General features: G+C 52.6%; 1 protein-coding gene across 1 annotated transcript in view; it reads right to left on the minus strand.

The window, feature by feature from the left end:
* OSBP2 (oxysterol binding protein 2) overlaps window positions 1-21298 on the minus strand; it is a 102448-nt gene that overhangs the window by 54831 nt on the left and 26319 nt on the right.

A 21298-nucleotide genomic window follows, 5' to 3' on the forward strand; every position in this document is an offset into this window, starting at 1 on the left:
CCCAGAGCTGCCCCCAGGGCTGGAGGTGCCCCAGCAGTGCCAGCACAAGGACGGCCCCTGCCCTGGCCAGTGACTGCCCCCAGTTAACTACAGGAAAATGCACTGGATGTCTGTTTAATTCCCTAGGGAAGAGCTTTTCCACCAATATACTCTTCACTTTGCTCTTCTAAGCAACTTGTTCATTGCAGTGGAGGCTGAACACAATTGGGCTGCGTTCCTGTTGCAGGAACTCAAGGCAGGATCATGGAAAGCAAAACTAAGATTCTTTGCATCAGGATAATGTTCCCAAACTGTTACAGCTCTGCATCTCTTCTGCCAGCTGCCCCAATCTCCTCCTGCCAATATTTAAGTCACACCTTCAGTTACTCATCTAAACTGAAAAGCAGTCCTGAAGTTCCCTGTTAAACAACAGATTATCCCTGAATTTAGCTCATTCTGCTCAAAAGCAAGAGTTACCTGGGTCCCAGGATCAGCAGAAGGTGCCTGGGAAGTGCTACCTGCCCTGCTGCTCTGTCAGGATGAGACTTCTCCTTGCTTGCTTTCCACAGGAAATACTGGAATCACAACGTTACCTCTTGCTGAGCAACTGAAACTCGGGAGCTGGGTCAGGTGGGACTGGAGTTGGGGGGTCGGACACCCAGGGCTGGTCAAGGGGCCATGGAAAAGCTGGGATAAACATGAGGGGAACCAGAAGGGGACAATCCACCTCCCCATGGCACACCCAGCATCCCACGGACACGCCCCTGGACCACTGGCTCTACCAGCAACACCAGATCATTCGCCTTCCAGGAAACTGCATCAAAAACACCTTTAAAAATGCAACTTCTACCTTCCAAATACTGTTCCTGGAAGAAAATGTGGTGGGAAGGTCAGAGGATGCTGTAGTTTGGGTTTAGTCTGATTTCTTTGTCCAAGTTTCATGAAATTCCAAACCAAAGTGGAGACACTTCAAGTATTCCCTGTTTTCCTGTTCCTGTTCCGTGCCCACCAACACCCTCCCCCTGCAGTCCAGGGCTGCACACTTCACCTGACACCTCCTTTCTCCTCACCATTATCCAACTAACCTTAAAAGCATCCACAGTCCCTAATTTTCTAGGATCTTTACACCTCTGCCACATCCAAAACCAACTGATAAAAATGATGATTTCAAAATCCAGAGTCTGACAGGATCAGTGAGACCAAACCAACTCCACCTCCAGCTCGGCCACCATAAAACATCACAAACACTTTATCTGGAGCAGCTGAAGCAACTTCTGCCCAATTTAGAGGTTCCCCCCAGTGTGTAGAATCCTGGAATGGTTTGGGTGGGAAAGGACCTTAAAGCTCATCCAGTCCCACCCCCTGCCATGGGCAGGGACACCTTCCACTAATCCCAGGTTGCTCCAAGCCTCATCCAACCTGACCATTGTGGAAGGTGGAAGGGCTGCCCCACACAAGGACCTGCTGTGAGCTCTGGAGAGCCCTCACATAGGGGGGACACATCACTTTATCAACTGAAATATTAGTTTAAGTCTCTAAGGAACTTCAGGCTCTCTCCCAGACACTTCCAAACCCACCACACACCCCAAAAGGAGCCCGACCCCGCACGCTGCAGCCCCAGCACTCAGAAAGCCCCACAGTTTGGGGGTCACACACGCTGAGCTCAGCCACCCTTCCCTCCTCACAGCGTGGATCCATGGAAGTGGATCCATGGAAGCGGATCCATGGAATTACGTACTGCGCTTCCCACAGCACCTCTTCCTCATCCAGCGCTCGGGCGGGGCCGAGCCGCGCGGGGCAGGGGCGGGATCGGCCTCGAGGGGCTCCGAGCCCAGCAGAGCCTCCCCCCGGGCCGCTCTCCGCAGGATCCATAGCCTCATCTCTGCCCGGCCCCTTCCTCTGCTCCGCAGCTCTGAGCCCTGGGGCTGGCAGACGCCTCCTCCTTCTCCTCTTCCCTCTCCTCCTCCTCTCCCTGCACCCCACACTCACCACACTCACCCTGCGCTGCCCCAGCACACGGGAGGCACCCAACGGGCTCAGACAACACAGACACTTGGGAAATTTCACCTTTTCAAAGCTTCCAATTCCAAAATTTCACCTTTTAGAAGTTTCCAAAGCATAAAACCAGCCCCTTTTCTGGGATCTCTTTGGGAGCACGTCAGGGCAGAGCTGCATGTTGAGGGTGACACACAGATGGGCTCCTCGATGAGTCCTTGTGGAAGGCAGGATGCTACAACCACCTAAAAATAATTCTGGGCACTTCTGCCTACACTGAATTATTCTATAATATACTAAATATAAGATATTAATTATGATAACTGTAATAATTTACTGTGTAATATAATATAAAACTGCCTTGAAATGCCCAGATACTCCAAACACAGGGAAAAAAAATTAAAATAAAACAGCTATGCTGATTCCAGGTGTTCCTGCTTTAGGATTCATGTGTTTTGTAGGCACAGAGTTATTCCCAACTGCAAAATTATCTCTCTGCTCCAGCTGCAGGGATTGTCTCTGCCCCCTGCAGACACAAGGGAGAAGTGGCCACTTCCCTCTACAAAAACCTTTGGTGTACTGGAAAACACACAACACATCTTCACCCTTTGCTTTCTTGTTTTTTTTTTAATAAAATTTGATTTTTTCAAATATTGCCTAAAGGGATTGGTGTTCCTCAGCTCTTCAAATTCCTGCTTTTTAAAGTATGAGCCCCCAAAAATCACATACATTCCCCTACACAGGTGTGACATGAACTTAATTATCACAGAATCATGGAGTGGTTTGGATTGGAGGGACCTTAAAACTCCTCTCATTCCACCCCTGCCATGGGCAGGGACACCTTCCACCAGCCCAGGTTGCTCCAAGCCCCGTCCAACCTGGCCTTGGACACTTCCAGGGATCCAGGGGCAGCCACAACATCTCTGGCAACCTGTGCCAGGGCCTCACTCTTCTCTAAACCTTTTCTGGTCCTCTCCTCCCTCCCAGCAAAAGTCATTCTCCCTGTGCTTACACTGCAAGAAAAACTCTCCAGAGTTTTAAAAGCAAAACATATTCAGCATTTAAACCTTCTCCAGCCAAGTAGGGAACACTGGACCTTCTCTCTTGCTCTGTGCATCAAAGGAAGAATTTATCTACAGGGTAAAAAATAAAGAAGAAAAATGTAAAACATAATGGCACCTTTGTTTCTTTGGGTTTTAGACTTTCTCATTCCTCTTCTCCCTGCAAGGAATTCCTTTCACTAGAGGCTTATTCTTAAAAACACTTAAACACAGGCAAAGCATCACACCTCGACAACCAACATCTCCAACCCTCTCTCCATGTGTTCGGTTTTCCATCGCTGCATTCAGCAGAATCCACCTCCACGGAGCAAAACCCCTGAGTTCCATCTCACCCCATCACCATCCCCCAGAGGCTGGTTGGGCACTGCCCAGGCTCCCCAGGGCAGTGGGCACAGCCCCAAGGCTGCCAGAGCTCCAGGAGGGTTTGGACAACACTGAGGGACAGGGTGGGATTGTTGGGTGTCTGTGCAGGGCCAGGAGCTCGACTGGATGATCCTTGTGGGTCCTTCCCAACTCAGGAGATTCTCCAAGAAAGATGGAGAGAGACTATTTACAAGGGATGGAGGGACAGGGAATGGCTCCCCACTGCCAGAGGGCACGGATAGATGAGATGTTGGGGAGAAATCCTTCCCTGTGAGGGTGGTGAGGCCCTGGCACAGGTTGCCCAGAGAAGCTGTGGCTGCCCCTGGATCCCTGGAAGTGTCCAAGGCCAGGCTGGACGGGGCTTGGAGCAACCTGGGCTAGTGGAAGGTGTCCCTGCCCATGGCACAGGAGTTGGAATAAGATCTTTAAGGTCCCTTCCAACCCAGGACATTCCATGATTCTATGATTTCTTTCATGTTTGAGAAGAATTTCACCCTCTGGATATCACCAGGAAACATCACATGCAGGTCCAGGGTGGTTTAAGCCCTGTCTCACCATCTCCAGGCTGCAAATCTAAAACCAGGGGACGCTCAGAAGCCAAACTGAGCCAAGGGCAGACACAAAGGTTGTCTCCAGAGAAAACAGCTCCCTGAAGGCTCTTCAGCAGCTTTGCCCAACAACTGGCTTCTTCCTTACACTTTGCTCCTGCCTTCATTGATTTTATTACTCTCAAAAACGCTGCTGGAGTGAGAAAAACCCTCACAGGCCCCTCCTTGGTGACACTGAGTCCCACAGTGGGTTTATGTGCTATGGAAACCTTGGATTAATGGTTCTTCCATTCTGCAATTCACCCTCAAGATGGAAATAAGTGGAATAATCAAAATAACCTCGGTTTAGTGTATACAAGCAGGGGGAAGAGCTCACATGTGACATTTTCATGACACACCCACAGTTTTGCCCATGGACAGCTTAACTGCTCGAGGAAGTTCGTGCAGGAGCTCATCTATCCTGCAGCCAGGGCTGGAGAGCAGAGGCAAAATCCAGGGGTAACTTGACTTTTTTTAGTTCCCTTCCTTTTTCAAAGCCAGATATTCACAACCCCTCAGCATATTTTCTTTGCACTGGTTGGTAACAAGATGCCAAGGAGGGAAATGGAGCAGGAAAATGCTCCTCCTGGTCAAGCTCTCCAGGATCACCCAGGGAAGGGAGAGGCCCCTTGATGAGCTGACTTAAAATGACAGAGCCACAGAAAAAGAAGGAAAAGAGAGGTGGCTCAGCTGGGAACTGAGTCAGGGAGATGCAGCACCACTGCAAATGGAATTGCTGGTTCTGCAGAGTCACGAGGGTTACACACAATCCCATCCAGCTCCAGAGCCAGTCACACATGGAGAAACACAGATCCAGCTGCTCTCCACAGACTGCACCGCTCCCTGCAGTCTGCAAGAATTGGATTTAGGCAGGAGACCTCTTTCAATCCTTCCCATGCAGCATCCAGGTAACTGGGATGGCAGGACTGCTCCCCCTCCCCCCCAGGGAAATGAGCTGTACTGCTCCAGGAGAAAATCCTGCCAAGAATAGAGCACACTCTGTACCATTTCTGGGAAGCAGGAACACTGCCCTGGAACACTGTCTTGGCTGCAGGTCACACCTCTGAACCTGGGCAGCAGGACCAGCTGGGCCCGAGAAAACAACCAACCTCCTCAGAACCACAGGAGCACTGAGGGTGGAAAACGTCTCCAAGACCATGGAGTCTCCCCTGTGCCCGATCCCCACCTTGTCCCCCAGCCCAGAGCACTGAGTGCCACGGCCAGGCCTTCCTGGGACACCTCCAGGGGTGGGGACTCCACCTCCTCCTGGGCAGTTCCAATGCCTGACCACTGTTGCCATGAAGAAATTCCTCTTGATGTCCAATCTGAGCCTCCTCTTTGCAGAGGACAACAATAAATCCACCCCCATTACTGGGAAACCTCCTCCTGCAGCACCCAGGAGCCTAAACAGCTTTTCTATCCCCTCCATCCTCTCCAAAGTCAGTGCCAGCACCTTACACCAGCAGGTCCTTCTCCTGATGCTGCTGCCTGTGTCCAAGGGCTCTCACAGCCCCTCCAGCCTCCCTCCTGCCAGGAGCTGAGGGGTCACCCTGTGTGCCATGTCACCACTGCATTCCCGTGCTCCCAAATGTAACACCTACCAGTGCCCTTGGAACAGCTCTGTCAGCAATTTAAGCTCCCACCAGTACATCTGGGGGAGAGAACCATAAATTGGGTGTTTATCATCCTGTCAGGCTTTTGGCCCTCCTTGTTTTCCCTTCCCTGGTCCAGCTTTAGCTGTAAATGAATATTTGGGCTTCTCATGAATGAGTTACTGCCAGAGGGAGAGCTGCTCCCTGAGGAGACTCATTTTAAATTGGCAACACTACTTAAAGCTGGATTTTTAGTTGAAGCTACAAATCTAATAAGTGAGGTCAAAACCCCACTGGTTATCCATCTCCAGGAACAGCATCCCTGCCAACATAATGTTATTACAGTACCATGAGAAGTCATTTTATTTGGAAAAAAAGCAGGCTCCAGGAGGCATCCATCCTTGGAGAAGTGTCTCTGCACCCCACACTGGGTTTGTGTCTCAGCACTTGTCCCAGAGCGTGCAGGGCTCATTCCCAGCATAGCCTCCTGGGAAAAGCTGGAGCTGGATCCATGCTCAAACTGCTTCCCACTCATCCCAGGACAGGGCTCCTGCAGGAGAGGCTGGAGAGCCACTGGTAAGGTGCTCCCAGGGCCCTGGGTGGGTCAGGGAGAGCTCCCTGACCTGGAGAGGGGAGCAGCAGGAACTCCCAAGGACTTCAGGCATTGCAGGTTCTCACCTCCTTTCCCACAACATCCCCTTCAGTGAGGAATGGTTGGACTCCGTGGTCTTGGAGAGCTTTTCCAACATAAATGATCCTGTGATTCCCCTGGAGGCAGCTCCAGCACCCACAAGAGACACCCCCTGCCCTGTGCTTCCCCTCAGGGTCCCTGTGTGTCCCCGGGGACACCAGCTCAGGGTCCCCCCTCCCCTCCCCATCACCCAGCTGGGCTGGGTTTTCCTGTTGTCCATCTGTCTGTGATCAGGCAACACTGAGACCAGGGAGGGGACAGCCCCAGGGTCAGCTGTCACCTCCTGCCATCTCTGGTAATAAGACTAAAGAATCCGTACAGTCTCTTGAATATATAATTATGGAATACATTCAATATTTGACTATTCTAGAGACTTGGTTTTTGATAAATCACTTCTTCTAGTATGGTTTCATTCCAGGATGCCAAATGGAGGCAACAACTTATTTTCCTTTTATTCAGCCCCATGATGACAAACATTATATCACTGTGGACACAAATATTTAAGTACTGATGGATAAATATTCCAGCGGTGGAAACCCTGGGCCCTTCTTGAGGGAAGGGATGAAATGTCCTCATCCCAGGGCAGCTGGGACCCCCAGCAGTCCCCTCTCTGCTGCTTCCCAGCAGAAGCAGCACTCCATGCACACATCCCACCTCTCACCGGCAGAGCCAGTGGAAAAAGCTACAACTTCTTATGCAAGAGAGATTTTCTTCAAATAAAATAAAAAGCTGAGCAGAATAAAAGTGGCATTATATCCTCTGGAAGCTGATCCTCACTCCCTGAAGTGACAATTTTAACTTAAAGACTCCTGAACTCCACCAGAATTGTAAATTTGCCAGGCTGGATGCAGGGAAATACCCCAAAGGATTATCAGAGCCCATTCCAGAGCCTGGAGGAGCCCAAGTGCTGCAGGAGCACAAGCACCACAAGATGCCAGCATAGCCCAGCTGGATGAGCTGCTTCCAACCTGGCACGTGGGTGGGGGGCATTTGGGGGTTCCCACGTGCCATGAGCAGCCTGAGGGCTCTGCCTGGGGCTGGGGAAGGAGCTGGAATGAGGGAGAGGAGCAGCAACTCTTCCCAACCAGCCCCACCAGAGGAGCCGACCCTCCTGCCCCACCAAAGAGTGTGCGAGCAGAGTCTGGCTGATAAATCCCTCTCTCCCACAACGTCCTATAAAGGCTGGTTACAAAGTCAAGGATAGGAAGCAAATTCTGGCTGACACGGAGGTGGTCGGTCAAAGGTTGGACTCAATGACCTCAGAGGTCTTTTCAAACCAAAAGGATTCAGTGATTCAGTGGAACACCCTCAGCACCTCTGAGGCCAAGCCCTCTGCAGGGACGTGGGTTATGCAAGAGCTGGGGAGCCTCAGGGCCAATCCTGCAAATCCACCGGCTGTCCGAGCTCAGACAGAATTCCATGGAAGGAACGTGCCAGGAGAGGGCAACCTGCTCCTGCTGCATGCTCGGATGGAAGCAGGGAGCAAACCACCATGTGACTGGAACTGCCTGGGAAGAAAGGCCTGGGGGTGCTGGTGACAGTGGCTGGACACGAGCCCGGCTGTGCCCAGGGGGGTAGGAGGCCAATGGCCCCTGGGCTGTGCCAGCCCTGGTGTGTCACAGCCCCAGGGCAGGGCCCGTCCCTGTGCTGGCACTGCTGGGGCACCTCCAGCCCTGGGGGCAGCTCTGGGCCCCTCAGACAAGAGACACTGAGGGGCTGGAGCATGTGCAGGGAAGGGAACGGAGCTGGGAAGGGGCTGGAGCAGCAGGAGGGGCTGAGGGAGCTGGGGGGGCTCAGCCTGGAGCAAAGGAGGCTCAGGGGGGACCTTCTGGCTCTGCAACCCCCTGAGAGGAGGGGGGAGCCGGGGGGAGGGGGGGGGGGTCGGGCTCTGCTCCCCGGGAACAAGGGACAGGAGGAGAGGGAACGGCCTCAGGCTGTGCCAGGGGAGGTTTAGATTGGATATCAGGGAACTCTTCTTCCCCAGAAGGGTTGCCCACCCCCAGCACAGCTGCCCAGGGTGGAGTCCCCATCCCTGGAGGGATTTAAAAGCCCTGTGGATGTGGCACTTGGGGACATGGGTTAGTGGTGGCCTTGGCAGTGCTGGGGGATGGTTGGACTTGAGGGCTTTTCCCACCTAAACAGTTGATTCTGTGAAGCTTAGTATACTCAGTTATCCCATCCACCTTTTCCAGAGGAATGTCAGAAATCCCGTGGGGATGAAGGCACACACAGCTCTGCAGGTACACTGGTGCCACCATTCCTCTCAAGCTGTGAGTCCTACCAATTCCCTGATCCCTGACCAACAACCCAAAGAAAGACAAATTCCTTTATCTGCAGGGAGAACATCTGAGGGACTCGCTGTGCCCTGCGAGGGTGGCACTGACCTGCCCTACCCCACCAGGAGCTCAGACCCCATTCTCCCTTCTGTGGCCAGGAGCAGAACCTGTTGGGTTTCATTAGACCCAAACCCCACACCAGAAGGGTTTCCTGTCAATCCTTCACTCCTTAGGGTCCAACAGCTCTGCCACCCTCACCCCTGCCCCAGCTCAACCCTCAAGAGATGCCTTCAGAGTCGTTGAAGTGATCAGCTTTCATCTAGTGACTCACTTCTAATTAGTAAGAACTGTTATTATTTTCAGAGTTCAAAACTGATTTACCTCCAACAGCCTTTTTCTGTGCCAGGTAAAGGAAAAAAGCCCGTGGGAATTTTAAATGCCTAAAAATAACACTGAAATAAATACACTGAACTGATGAGGTGAGCTGGAAATCTCCCCCTTGGTGTTCCCAGTAATATGAAAATCCCTGCTGTGTTAATAAACCTGGCATTAAAAACTACTTACAAGTGAAACTTGCCTTAAAAACATAAGGAACAAGAGTCCATTTCTAGCACTGAGCAAGACTTCAAGGCACAAGAGCCAGGATGTGCCAGGACACGGTTGCAGGGCTTTGTCCCCTTCCTGCACCCACAGCTCTGTGTTCCAGCATCTCCATGAGGAACCCACACCATCAAACTACACTGGGAACCCCCTGGGATGGAACTGTGCCCAGCAGAATAGAATCCTAAAATCCCAGACTGGTTTGGGTTGGAAGGAACCTTAAAGCTCATCTTGTTCCATCCCCTGGAACACCTTCCAAAGACCAGGTTGCTCCAAGCATCCCTTCCAGGGATCCAGGGGCAGCCACAGCTGCTCTGAGAAACCTGTGCCAGGGCCTCCCCACCCTCACAGGGAACAATTCCTTCCCAATATCCCATCTATCCCTGCCCTCTGGCAGTGGGAAGCCATTCCCCCTTGGCCTGTCACTCCAAGCCCTTGTCCAACATCCCTCTCCACCTTTCCTGTAGGCTTCCTTCACAAAGCCCTGTCCTTTGGTTCTTCCACTGGATAAAGTTTTGCTTTATCTGTGTGTCCAGTCCCTTTCCATGTCCCTTTTTCCAGAAACCTGAGATTCTAAGTTAGGCAATAAGGTTTTCCAGCATGTAAATATGCTGCCTGCTCCCATTTTAGACAGCACTAGGAGCAGTTGAAAGCTTTGGTGTTATTTTTAGCACAAATATTTTCGAAAGCAGTTTAGTCTTCCAGAACCAAACCTGGAGTGTCACTGGTACTTAAGGAAACCACATTCTTTGCCTGTTGTAAAAAATAACAACTTTGTAGTATATGGAAGTGTTTTCTTGCTCAAACCCCATAGCCTTGCCACCGAGGGTGACTTTCTCCTGGCTCCTTGGCAGCTGCACAGTGTTTATTCCCTGGGATTTGAAAAATCCCCATTCCTGCGTGGGTGCAGAAGTGGGAAGGATGATCCATGCTGCTACTTCTCTGCTGCACTTGCTAATATTAACTGGGTTTGTCATTTTGGGAACTTATAACTGGAGTTGGGATGAATGTCAGTGCAGATGGTCCTTCCTTGCTGAGCCGGGCACTGGGAATTGGGATGCTCTGCCTGGTCAGGATTAACTGTTGTGCCTGTGGCTTGTTCATGGACATGGAGCTGTGTGAGCCTGGGAGCAGCCAACAGGATGGACAGGGGGACCTCTCAGCCCCTCAGTTCCTGGCATATGTCTGATGAAGAGCAGACTGCTCCCAAGGGAGGATCCTGACCCTGTCACACCTGACAAAGTCTCTGCTGGGCTGTCCCACCACTGTGACGGCTGGGTGGCACCAGGGAATGGTGGGCAAGGAGGGGAACTGCTCTCAGGGGGACACAGGCAGCTGGAGGGGCTTGGCCTCCTCCTGCCCTCACTGGGGGTGATGCTGCCCTGGGCCACAGGTACCACTGACACCAGGTGTCCTGGGCAGCCCCGAGCCAGGCTCATCTGGAGAGGCTGGAACCTCACACTTGGGACACACAGACACAGGGTGAGGCCCTGGCACTGGGGAGGCCCTGGCACAGGTTGCCCAGAGAAGCTGTGGCTGTCCCTGGATCCCTGGAAGTGTCCAAGGCCAGGTTGGATGGAGCTTGGAGCAACCTGGGCTAGTGGAAGGTGTCCCTGCCCACGGCAGGGAGTGGGATGAGATGGGCTTTAAGGTCCCTTCCAACCCAAAACATTCCATGATTCTATAATTCTATGACCCTGTGAAGGCACAAACTTCCATTTGTAATTCCCCAAGGGAAATAATTAACCATGAGTTAATTAACCATATGTGCACAGCTGCCCAGGTGTCATTGATTTTGGCTTTGCAGCCTTGCCAAGAGACCTTGGCAAATTCGTTGTCAAAAAGATGTGTGGAAGTGAAGAAATCACGTGGAAGCAACACAAAAAAGCCCATCAGGAATTAGAGAAAGGAAACATTGATTTACAAACAGCCGGAAAACATGGAATGATAAATCTCCTTACTCAAATCATGCACTCACACACAGTGTTTGTCCAGAGCATGGGATGAGAGGGCTGTAAATAATGAAATAAAGAAAAAGCAGACTTTAAAGAAACACAGAAGATGGGCACAGGAGAAACACAAACCAACAACAATCCACAACAGTTTGAAACACAAGAACAGCTTTGCAGTACCTACAGACATGGCACAGCAGAGAGCTGAGGAATAGCACAATTCTCACTGTAGGAATTAATCTCTCTCCCATTTTTGCTGGTGAAATATTTGCTCTCCACCTTCCACAGGGTGAACTGCCCTGAACCCAATGACTGCAGTAGGCTACTTCAGCTCCTGAATTATTCCCCACCCTCCCAGCTCCCACAGCCACGGTGCAGGACTGAGTAGGGACTGAGAAGGATTTCTCCTCCCTGTGGACCTGCAGCAAACTCCTTCTGCATCAGCTCAGCCAAAAAAGAGCCTTTTCCTTCACTGCAGCTGGCCCAGGTCACTCTGGTGAGGAAAGAAAGGCCCTGATGTGCCAGCAAACCTCATAGAATAATGGAATCATTAAGGTTGGAAAAGCCCTCTGAGATCATCGAGCACAACCCTTCCCCAACACTGCCAAGGCCACCACTAACAGTGTCCCCAAGTGCCACATCCACGGGGCTGTTAAACCCCTCCAGGGACAGGGACTCCTCCACTGCCCTGGGCAGCTGTGCCAGGGCAGGACAACCCTTTCCATGAAGGAATTTTCCCTAATATCCAATCTAAACCTCCCCCAGTATCCTCGTGCTGCACATCCCACCCCCCTCCTCCAGCAGGAGCATCTTCCCCGAGCTCCAGCGTGAGTGGAGCCTCCTGCCCACCCCCGCTCTGCTCCTGCAGTGCCAGCCCTTCCCAGCCCCGCCTACACCCCTCCTCTGCTCCGTCACGTTCCATTATTTATGTTCAGGGGTTATTAAACAGCCTCACCAGGAACAGCGAGCACACAGGAGCCCAAAAAGCTCCAGGGAGGAGCCGTCCAGGCCGGGCAGCCGGGCCTGGCTCACCACACACAGCCTGTGGAGTGCCAGCTCCTCCAGGGATCCCAGGAGCCCTGAAACAGGGCAGGAGGGTCAGGGCAGAGGGTGACTGCTCGGGGAGCAGAGCACCAGCATTCCCTCGTCACCCTGTGCCCTGGGCAGCGGCACAAGGCAGGGCAGGTGCTGGGGATGGGTGGTGCTGTTGGGCAGGTGAAGTGCATGTCCTGCAGAACTGCAGAGCTCCAGGAGCTGTGACATCACTTCCCACCCCCCTCTGAATCATGGAATCATGGAAGGTTTGAGTTGGGAGGGACCTTAAAGCCCATCCAGTCCCACCCCCTGCCATGGGCAGGGACACCTCCCACTAGCCCAGGTTGCTCCAAGCCCCATCCAACCTGGCCTTGGACACTTCCAGGGATCCAGGGGCAGCCACAGCTGCTCTGGGCAACCTGTGCCAGGGCCTCCCCACCCTCACAGGAACAATTCCTTCCCAATATCCCATCTAACCCTGCACTCTGGCACTGGGAAGCCATTCCCTGTGTCCTGGCACTCCAGGCCCTTGTCCAGTGTCCCTCTCCACTCTTCTTGTAGGCTCCCTTCAGGTACTGCTGTCCTTTGGTTCTCCCAGTGGATGAAGTTCTGCTTTATCTGTGTGTCCAGTCCCTTTCCATGTGTGTTTTTTTCCAGAAAACTGGAAATCTTAGTTTGGGAAGCCATTCCCCATTGTCCTATCACAGAATCATGGAATGGTTTGGGTTGGAAGGGACCTTAAAGTCCATCTGGTCCCATGGCAGGGACACCTTCCACTGGGCCACGGACACCACTCCAGTGAGGGCTGAGCAGCCACGTGGCTCCTTCGCTCGCTCCGGAGGACGAGGCTGGAGCAGCGGGAATGGCCTAAATACTGAGCTCCTGCTGGAATGCTTCATTCATGCTGTTATGTAAGGACCATTTTCTGTGTTCCTTCGCTAGGAATGATTATCAGGGATTACATCTGGGAAAGAATAGCGGACAACAGTGTGTTGTACCTGGGAAACAAGGGAACATCAGCAGCACAGCGAGGAGGGAAGCACGGTCCTGGGGTTACTCCACCCTGACAGGGAAGGGAAGTGGAGACCAGGAAACCAGCAGCAGGAGAATTAAAACAGATTAGAAAAAAAACAAGGGGGGTGGGAGGGAGGAGGGAAGCAGTTCCTGGGCTGTGAAATAGAAAATCCTCAAGATTCCTCTCATCCTCCTCATGTTTGCACCGCCAGGCAGCAGCCAGGAGCAGTTGGAGACTGTGTAGACAAGAGAACCCTACACTGGTTTGGTTGGAAGGACCTAAACACCAGCCAGTCCCACCCCCTGCCATGGGCAGGGACACCTTCCATTATCCCAGGCTGCTCCAAGCCCCATCCAATCCAGGATCCAGGGGCAGCCACAGCTTCTCTGGGCAACCTGGGCCAGGGCCTCCCCACCCTCACAGGTGGGGACCTTCCCAATATTCCATCTAAACCTACTCTCATTTTAAAGCCATTCTCCCTTGTTCTGTCACTCCATGCCTTGTGGGTCTCAGATGTTCACAGCCCATTTCAGCTGGATGTCCATCCATCAGGATCAGACACTCAACCTGATCAAGCACTCGCCCCCCTGCCCCTCCCAGCTCTAGGCCTGCAAAATTCCCAAGACAAGGAAAAATTCCCAGGCTGAACAAACACACTCTAGAAGCAACAAAAATAGGAAACCACTTTTTTTCTGTGTGTCATTTTAATTTCTTATGCCAGACACATGTTCAGACCACTTTCTTTAACCATCAGGACCTAAACCCCCCTGATCAGGACGCTTGCCAACAGCCCCATCACCTGTGATTTCCTGGGCACTCAGCCACTTCTTTCCATGAAGAAATTTTCCCAATATCCAACCTAAACCTCCCCTTGCACAACCAGAGGCCATTTCCCCCCCAGCTCCCCCCTCCTGTCAGGGGGTTGCAGAGCCAGAAGGTCCCCCCTGAGCCTCCTTTGCTCCAGGCTGAGCCCTCCCAGCTCCCTCAGCCCCTCCTGCTGCTCCAGCCCCTTCCCAGCTCCGTTCCCTTCCCTGCACACGCTCCAGCCCCTCAGTGTCTCTTGTCTGAGGGGCCCAGAGCTGCCCCCAGGGCTGGAGGTGCCCCAGCAGTGCCAGCACAGGGACAGGCCCTGCCCTGGGGCTGTGACACAGCAGGGCTGGCACAGCCCAGGGGCCATTGGCCTCCTGCCCCCCTGGGCACACCCGGGCTCGTGTCCAGCCACTGTCACCAGCACCCCCAGGGCCTTTTCCAGCTTTCCAGCCCCCCTGCCCCAATCCTGGAGCACTCCATGGGGTTGTGGTGACCCAAGGGCAGGATCCAACACTTGGCCTTGTTGACCCTCACACCGCTGGCCTGGGCCCCTGGATCCAGCCTGTCCAGATCCCTGGGCAGAGCCTTCCTGGCCTGGGTCAGCCAGGAGGAGCTGAAGTGTTGGCTGCAGCTCACTGGTGGGGGCTGAGTTGTAGCAACCCATCCTGATCCAAGGGAACAGGGATATGGGAGGGGCAGAGCATCCTGCCCACTGCAGGAGGGAACATGAGCGAGCACAGAAGGCACTGAGAGGAAACAGGAACCACTGAGAGCAGGAAACCCAAGCAAAGAGCTCCATCTCAGCAGCCCTGTCAATTCTATTTCCCATGGCAGCAGCTCCTGGCATAGTTAACAGCAGCCAGCTATCCTGGGAAAATCAAGACTCCAAGGTAAAGAGGCAATCAGAAGAGCAAGGTGACAGAGAGCTGGCAGCCAGTGCCTCCAGACAGGAGCTCTCCAGCAGAGGGAAAACAGCTCACAGTGATGGAGGAACTCACAGGAGGAGGGGAAAAGGGAACGCTTTTGTCCAAAGAGCTGGAAATACTAGGACTGTTACAGCCAGAGATGAGCTGGAGTCGAGGGCACAAGGACAACAATGACAGGGATTGTCCCGTCCTGCCACAGCCAAAGCAGAGGCACAAGCCAAGGCCACCTGGCCAGGAGCTTCTGGGAGGCCAGGGGAGGACAACAAGGGGATAATTCACAGAGCAGGGCAGGGAAGGTGGCAGATGCTTTGCAGTGTCACAGGCCCAAGTCAAAACAGCTTTTGCAAACAAACCCCTGACTTGGAAAAAGGACAAAAAACGGCCCAGATAAATCAAGCAACAGAAGTGACGTTATCACTAGAGCAATTAAGGGAAAGCCAAGGAATAATTCATGATGGTTATTTTTTAATGCCACTATAAAGGCTGGATCCAGGACACTGAAGGGGAACTGCTTGCTGGCTTGAGCTGCCCCTTGGGTCTCACCCACCCAACTGCACAACAACCCTGGGGTGGGGAACACAGCTCCAGTGCTCCTCTCCAGAGCTGGATCTTCCCTTTCCACTCTGCTGCTGTAGAAACTCACCTCAGGACCAGGACAGAAGGCATCACCACCAACAACAACCCTCCTCTTTCCCCTGGCACCACTTGGACCTCCCTTTCTCCCACAGTCCAAAAAGTTGCCCTGTTTGCCAAGAAGAGAGCAATGGATTAAGGCAGGAAGAATAACCAGACGACCCAAGCAGTCAAATCCAGTTATCCCAAATCCCAGAGCCACACCACAGGGTGCTGGTTTCAAAGTGAATCCTTCCCAGGATGGTTGAACAAGGTCAGCCCAGGCAATTCCATCTCTTCCCTGGCAAGCAAGGTGTAACTGGTATTTTGGGAACAGGATAATGGGACAGGGCACAGGCAGTGGTTCCTCTGGGCACTGCTCCTTCACTTCCAGTGCTGTGCTGCCTGAGGACCTCCTGGGTCACATTCTGCACACAGAGAGTTAGAGCTTGTAACCCAAGGGATGAAACTGTGCCCAAACCTGTTGAGTCTCTCTGGATTTTCTGGCTCCCCACAGCGAGTGCCACAATTTAACTGGGTGTTGAACAAAGTATTAATTATTCCTGCTCCATTTAAACCTATGACCTGATAATTTCCTCCTTCATCTTGTTATAGGCACTTGTCCCCAACTTTTCATAGACTCAGTCACAGAATCACTCAGGTTGAAAGAGACCTTTAAGTCCAGCCATCACCACCACAGTGTCCACACTAACCTGTGTCCCCAGGGCCACATCCACATGTTTTTTGAACACTTCCAGGGATGGTGACTCCACCCCTGTCCTGGGCAGCTGTACCAGTGCCTGACCACCCTTTCCATGAAGAAATTTTCTCCAATGTCCAACCTGATCCTCCCCTGGCACAGCTGGAGGCCGTTCCCTCTCCTCCTGTCCCTCATTCCCTGGGAGCAGAGCCCGACCTCCCCCGGCTCCCCCCTCCTGTCAGGGGGTTGCAGAGCCAGAAGGTCCCCCCTGAGCCTCCTTTGCTCCAGGCTGAGCCCCCCCAGCTCCCTCAGCTCCTCATCAGACTTGTGCTCCAGCACATTTCCTGCAGCACTGACCATCTTCCACATGGCACCTTCAGTTGTCGTTCTTCCAGATGGAAAATTTACTTTCCATCATCCCCCTTCCCTTGGTGGAGGAGGTTTTATTTGTCTGGTTAATCTTGTGCCTGTTTTTTTGGTTTGATTTTGTTTAAGTTCTGCTGAAAACCCTCTGAGCCAACATGAGGAGAGCCAGGGCCTCTCCAGGGACAACATCACAGCTGCACATGGAGCAAACCTACATTTTATCTTTTCCACTTTTCTTATCAATTCCCATTTTTTTTGCTGCATTGTCTTCAGCCCCAGCCAAAGGAACCAGACACCTCTGAACACAGTTGGCAGGTAAGTTGGCCCTGGCACAGATACCAGCAATGATCCATCCAGTGAATTCCTGGATTTTAGTTCCATGAACACCAAAACCACCTTCAGCCAGCCTGGAATCTGCTCCTGAATCACAGTGTGGCCTTCACCCTCTCTCCTCCCAGGAACCGCCAAGCAGAGGGGCAAAAGGAGTCACCAACTCCCTCCCCAAGCAGCCCAAGTCTATTTTGGGGAGTTTTCCCAGTGTTTAAAATATGGGGGACAGACTCCCTCATCACAGAGCCAAGAAAACAATCCCCATATATTCATCACTCATATCATTTCTGTATCTCATGATATTGCCCTAAACACAAAGGATAGTTTTATACATATTTTTATTTTTTTTTCTTAAAGAATATCAACCAACCACAGTCACCAAACACAGGGGGTGAGCACAGAAACCTGATTTTCAGGATAGAGAACAGCATAGGGTCATACCCAGCACTGATGAAAGCAGGTGATGGAGCTGGGAACCATGTGGGCAAATCAAGTTTACTACAACTTTACCAACACTTTGTAATCCCAACTAGGAACAGGAATGCCAGGTTTGGCTGAACAGAGGCTAAAGGTGAGCTGTCCAGTCAGGTGTGGGACTCTGCTGTCCTCCTGTGACACTACACATGTGTTTGACAGGACTTAAGCACACGTGGTAATTGAGCAGAGCTAAGCCAGCAGCTCAGCTCTACTCTCACTTTCTGCCACTAATCCCCCGGGATCCCCAGGCAGGTTTCTCCCCAGGAAGCAGGATGAGGACAGCGAGCCCAGGCCACATTTCTCAGTACCAGTGTCCCAGGTCACAGCTTGTTACCAAAATAGTCCCAGCTCTGCACTGGGCAGAGGGGAAACCAGAGCTCCTCCAGCTACACAGCACAGGGAACAGCAAAGTCTCCCATCTCATACCTGCTCTGGGGATAGGTTTTGCTGTTTCTTAAAAATAGACATGAAAATCAGACCTGTGAAAAGGCCTCTCTGGGTGCACAGCTCCAGCCAGCAAGCGAGTTAAAAACACTTCCACAGACTCTTTTCATCCACCCCAAAATGGTCTCCCAGTAGTCAAGGTACATGCAGAGTTATCCCAATTTGCCAGTCCAACACTCATCAAAGCTCAAACACCCCGAAGGCAGTGAGGGAGCACTGATTCCTGCAGAGACACAGCCCGTGAGAGTTACTGATGCTCCTCCTCGTCAGCACAAATCCAAATGGCTCCTCACCACCCTCTGTGCCCACTGGAGCCCAGCTGGGCTCTGCAGAGCAGCCCTGGAAAACAACACGGGTTTGGGGGATCACTCAGGGTATGAGGAGCCAATTCAGACAATTCCCCATGTGAGCAGACCTGAAGGACCTGAGGACTTCTTCAGCAAATCCAGAGTCTCCTCCTTCCACCTTTAACACCCACCCCAGGGCTCACCCAGCACTCACAGGCACACAACACTAGGAATTTTATTTTGATTCAAGCAAAACAGTCAAACCTAACGCACAAACTCTTTACCTTAATGAAAAGATCTCTAACTGGGACAAAACACCATCAGCCAGGTGAACATGAAAGCACAAAGTAATGCAGTGATCTCCTCAGCTCTACCTCCACAGCACAAGGACTCAGCACCTGCTCACAGAGTGTCTTATCCCCTCAGATCAGATCAGAAAAGCCTGGAATAAGAGGAGTGTGTGTGGTTTTGATCTCCCCTGAGCTCCCTGGGCTGGATGGCAGCTGAGTCAGCACAGCCACACCAGCACTGCTGCTGCCCTGCCCTCAGCCCTGAGTGAGGAACTCAGCACGGCCAGAGCCTCAGGACAGCAAGTCTCTGCACTTGCTATTTTTGTGGGAAGAGACAAACCAAAATAACTGTGCCTGGCTCTGGGGCAGTGCTGCTGACAGGCTCCCACGGCCCCGGGCTGGGCTGCAGCTCCACGGCCACTCCACATCTCCCCAGCATCACCCACGGCCAACAGGCCAAGGGGGGAAGGTGAAGCCACACACCCACCTCTCCAGGAGACCCTTTTCCACACATTCACCCAGATAAAGGACTCACATCCCACTATGGATGTTCCTGGACCAACAGCCTCCACAGCCAGCTCACTGCAGCCAGGACCAGCACAGTGTCACTCTCTGCCTGGATAAACAAGTGTGCCCAGGAACTTCCCCCTTCTCCTCAGTCAGCTGTGCTCTCCCCCTGCATTTGCATATTCCAGAGCTGGAATTTCAAGGGACAGAGTTCACAATGCTTAGAATCAGGGAATCCTGGAATGGTTTGGGTGGGAAGGAACCTTAAAGCTCATTCCATTCCCACCCCCTGCCATGGGCAGGGACACCTCCCACTAGCCCAGGTTGCTCCAAGCCCCGTCCAACCTGGCCTTGGACACTTCCAGGGATCCAGGGGCAGCCACAGCTTCTCTGGGCAACCTGTGCCAGGGCCTCATCACCCTCACAGGGAACAACTGGTTCCCAATCTCCCATCTCTCCCTGCCCTCTGGCAGTGGGAAGCCATTCCCCCTTATCCTGTCCCTCCATCCTTTGTCCCAAGTCCCTCTCCAGCTCTCCTGGAGCCCCTTTAGGCCCTGGAAAGCTTCATCCATCCATGGATGCCAGTGCCCTGGCACACATCATGCTTCAACAATCCTGGGAAATGGGTGTCTGACACATGACTCAACATCTGCCTGCCCTTGTGTGACCACCCACTGCTCAGAAGCCACATCAGCCCAGGGCTGGGGTTTGTTCTCCCCCAGTTCACACCATCAGCACTCGGAATTCTGCTGCTCCTCCAACCCCTCACACCCGTGCCCTGGGTCCCCCCTCAGCACTGGGGGTTTGCTGTGCACACAGCAGCACTTCCCACAGGGAAGCTGAGGGGTTTCCTGGGGCACTGAACCAACCTCAACCTCCCCCAGGGTGACTCTGAAAGCTGAGCTCACACTGTACCTCTGGATGAATGTTCTCTGCACAGAGCAGCATCTGCAGGGGTCCCAAAGCCCAAACCTGAGCCAGGACAGGGAAGTGTGATGGGCACTGAACCAAGTGACCCCAGGATCCACCACAAATCCCTCACCACTGCACTCCCCAGTCCCGCCTTCAGACACCCCTTCTCTTAAATATTCAGGGAATTTTATGCAGATACATTTTCATTTTAAGAGAAGCATTATAAACTCAGGTGTTCACTCCATCTCCTCTCTCCTAGAAGGGAAAAATGATGAAATAAGAGGAAATGCTGATTTCCAGTATCCAATAAAAGATCTGAGAGTGGATTTATTTCAGGACAAAGGAGACAGCCAGCTTTTTGATACATTCATAGAATCATGGAATCTCAGAATGGGTTAGGTTGAAAGGGACCTTAAAGACCATCTCATTCCACTCTCCTGTCTGTGTACTCCCTGAAGGGGACACCTTCCATTATCCCAGGTTGCTCCAAGCCCCATCCAGGACTGAACATTCCAGAGACAGGGCAGTCACAGCTGCTCTGGGCAACCTGTGCCAGGGCCTCACCACCCTCCCACGGAACAATTCCTTCCCAAGATCCCATCTAACCCTGCCAGTGGGAAGCCATTCCCCCTTGTCCTGGCACTTCAGGCCCTTTTCCAAAGTCCCTGTCCAGCTCTCTTGAAGCCCCTTTAGGTACTGGAAAGGGCTCTAAGGTCTCCCTGGAGCCTTCTCTTCTCCATTCCTGAGGTTTGTTTTCTGCAACTTGAAGCCATGCTGGTTTGTGGAAGAAAACCCAAGGTTAATCCCAAAAGAGTTATAAACACTGAACTATTTCTAAAATATTCTGTTTGTTAACCAACCCATTACCCAGCAGAGCAGTAACAATGTCACTCTGAGGAGGAGCTGTGAGACAGGCACGGGGCTCTGACAGTTTTACACAATGCAGCAGTTCCAAAGCTGCTCCAATAAATACCACAACAAACACCACAGCACAGCATGGTGTGTGGAAGGGGGAGGAGGAGAGATACACACAGAGCCAGCTCAACTAAATAGATGTGTCATCTACCAAACTAAGCTATGGGAACACCCCCCGTGTGGTGCAGGAGCCACTGCCCACTGCATTTACAGCATTCCCTGTCCACACAGAGCAGCAGAGTCTCCAGGAGAAAGGCACATCATCCTGCCTTCAGGGACGAGTTCATCAGCATGAGTTCATTGTTACTGGCTGTCCACAATGTACAGCCATTACCACAGCTCTAGAGACCTCCCAGAGCTGCCAAACCAGCTGAGAAGACGAGTGGTGCCCACAGCATTGTGTCCAACCCTTTGTGTCCCTGGGAAACCATCAGCTCCATCCCACCACGGACGAAACCAGATCTGTGCAGGTTCTGCACAGCTGAGCAGGCACAGAGGAGCTGCTGGCAGGGGGGACTGAGAGGGAGGATCTGGGTGCCAGGGGGTACTGAGGAGGAGGATCTGGGTGCCAGGGGG

Source organism: Corapipo altera, unplaced genomic scaffold (genome assembly GCF_003945725.1).
Source record: "Corapipo altera isolate COAL_440 unplaced genomic scaffold, ASM394572v1 151, whole genome shotgun sequence".
In the NCBI taxonomy this organism is placed as follows: domain Eukaryota; kingdom Metazoa; phylum Chordata; class Aves; order Passeriformes; family Pipridae; genus Corapipo; species Corapipo altera.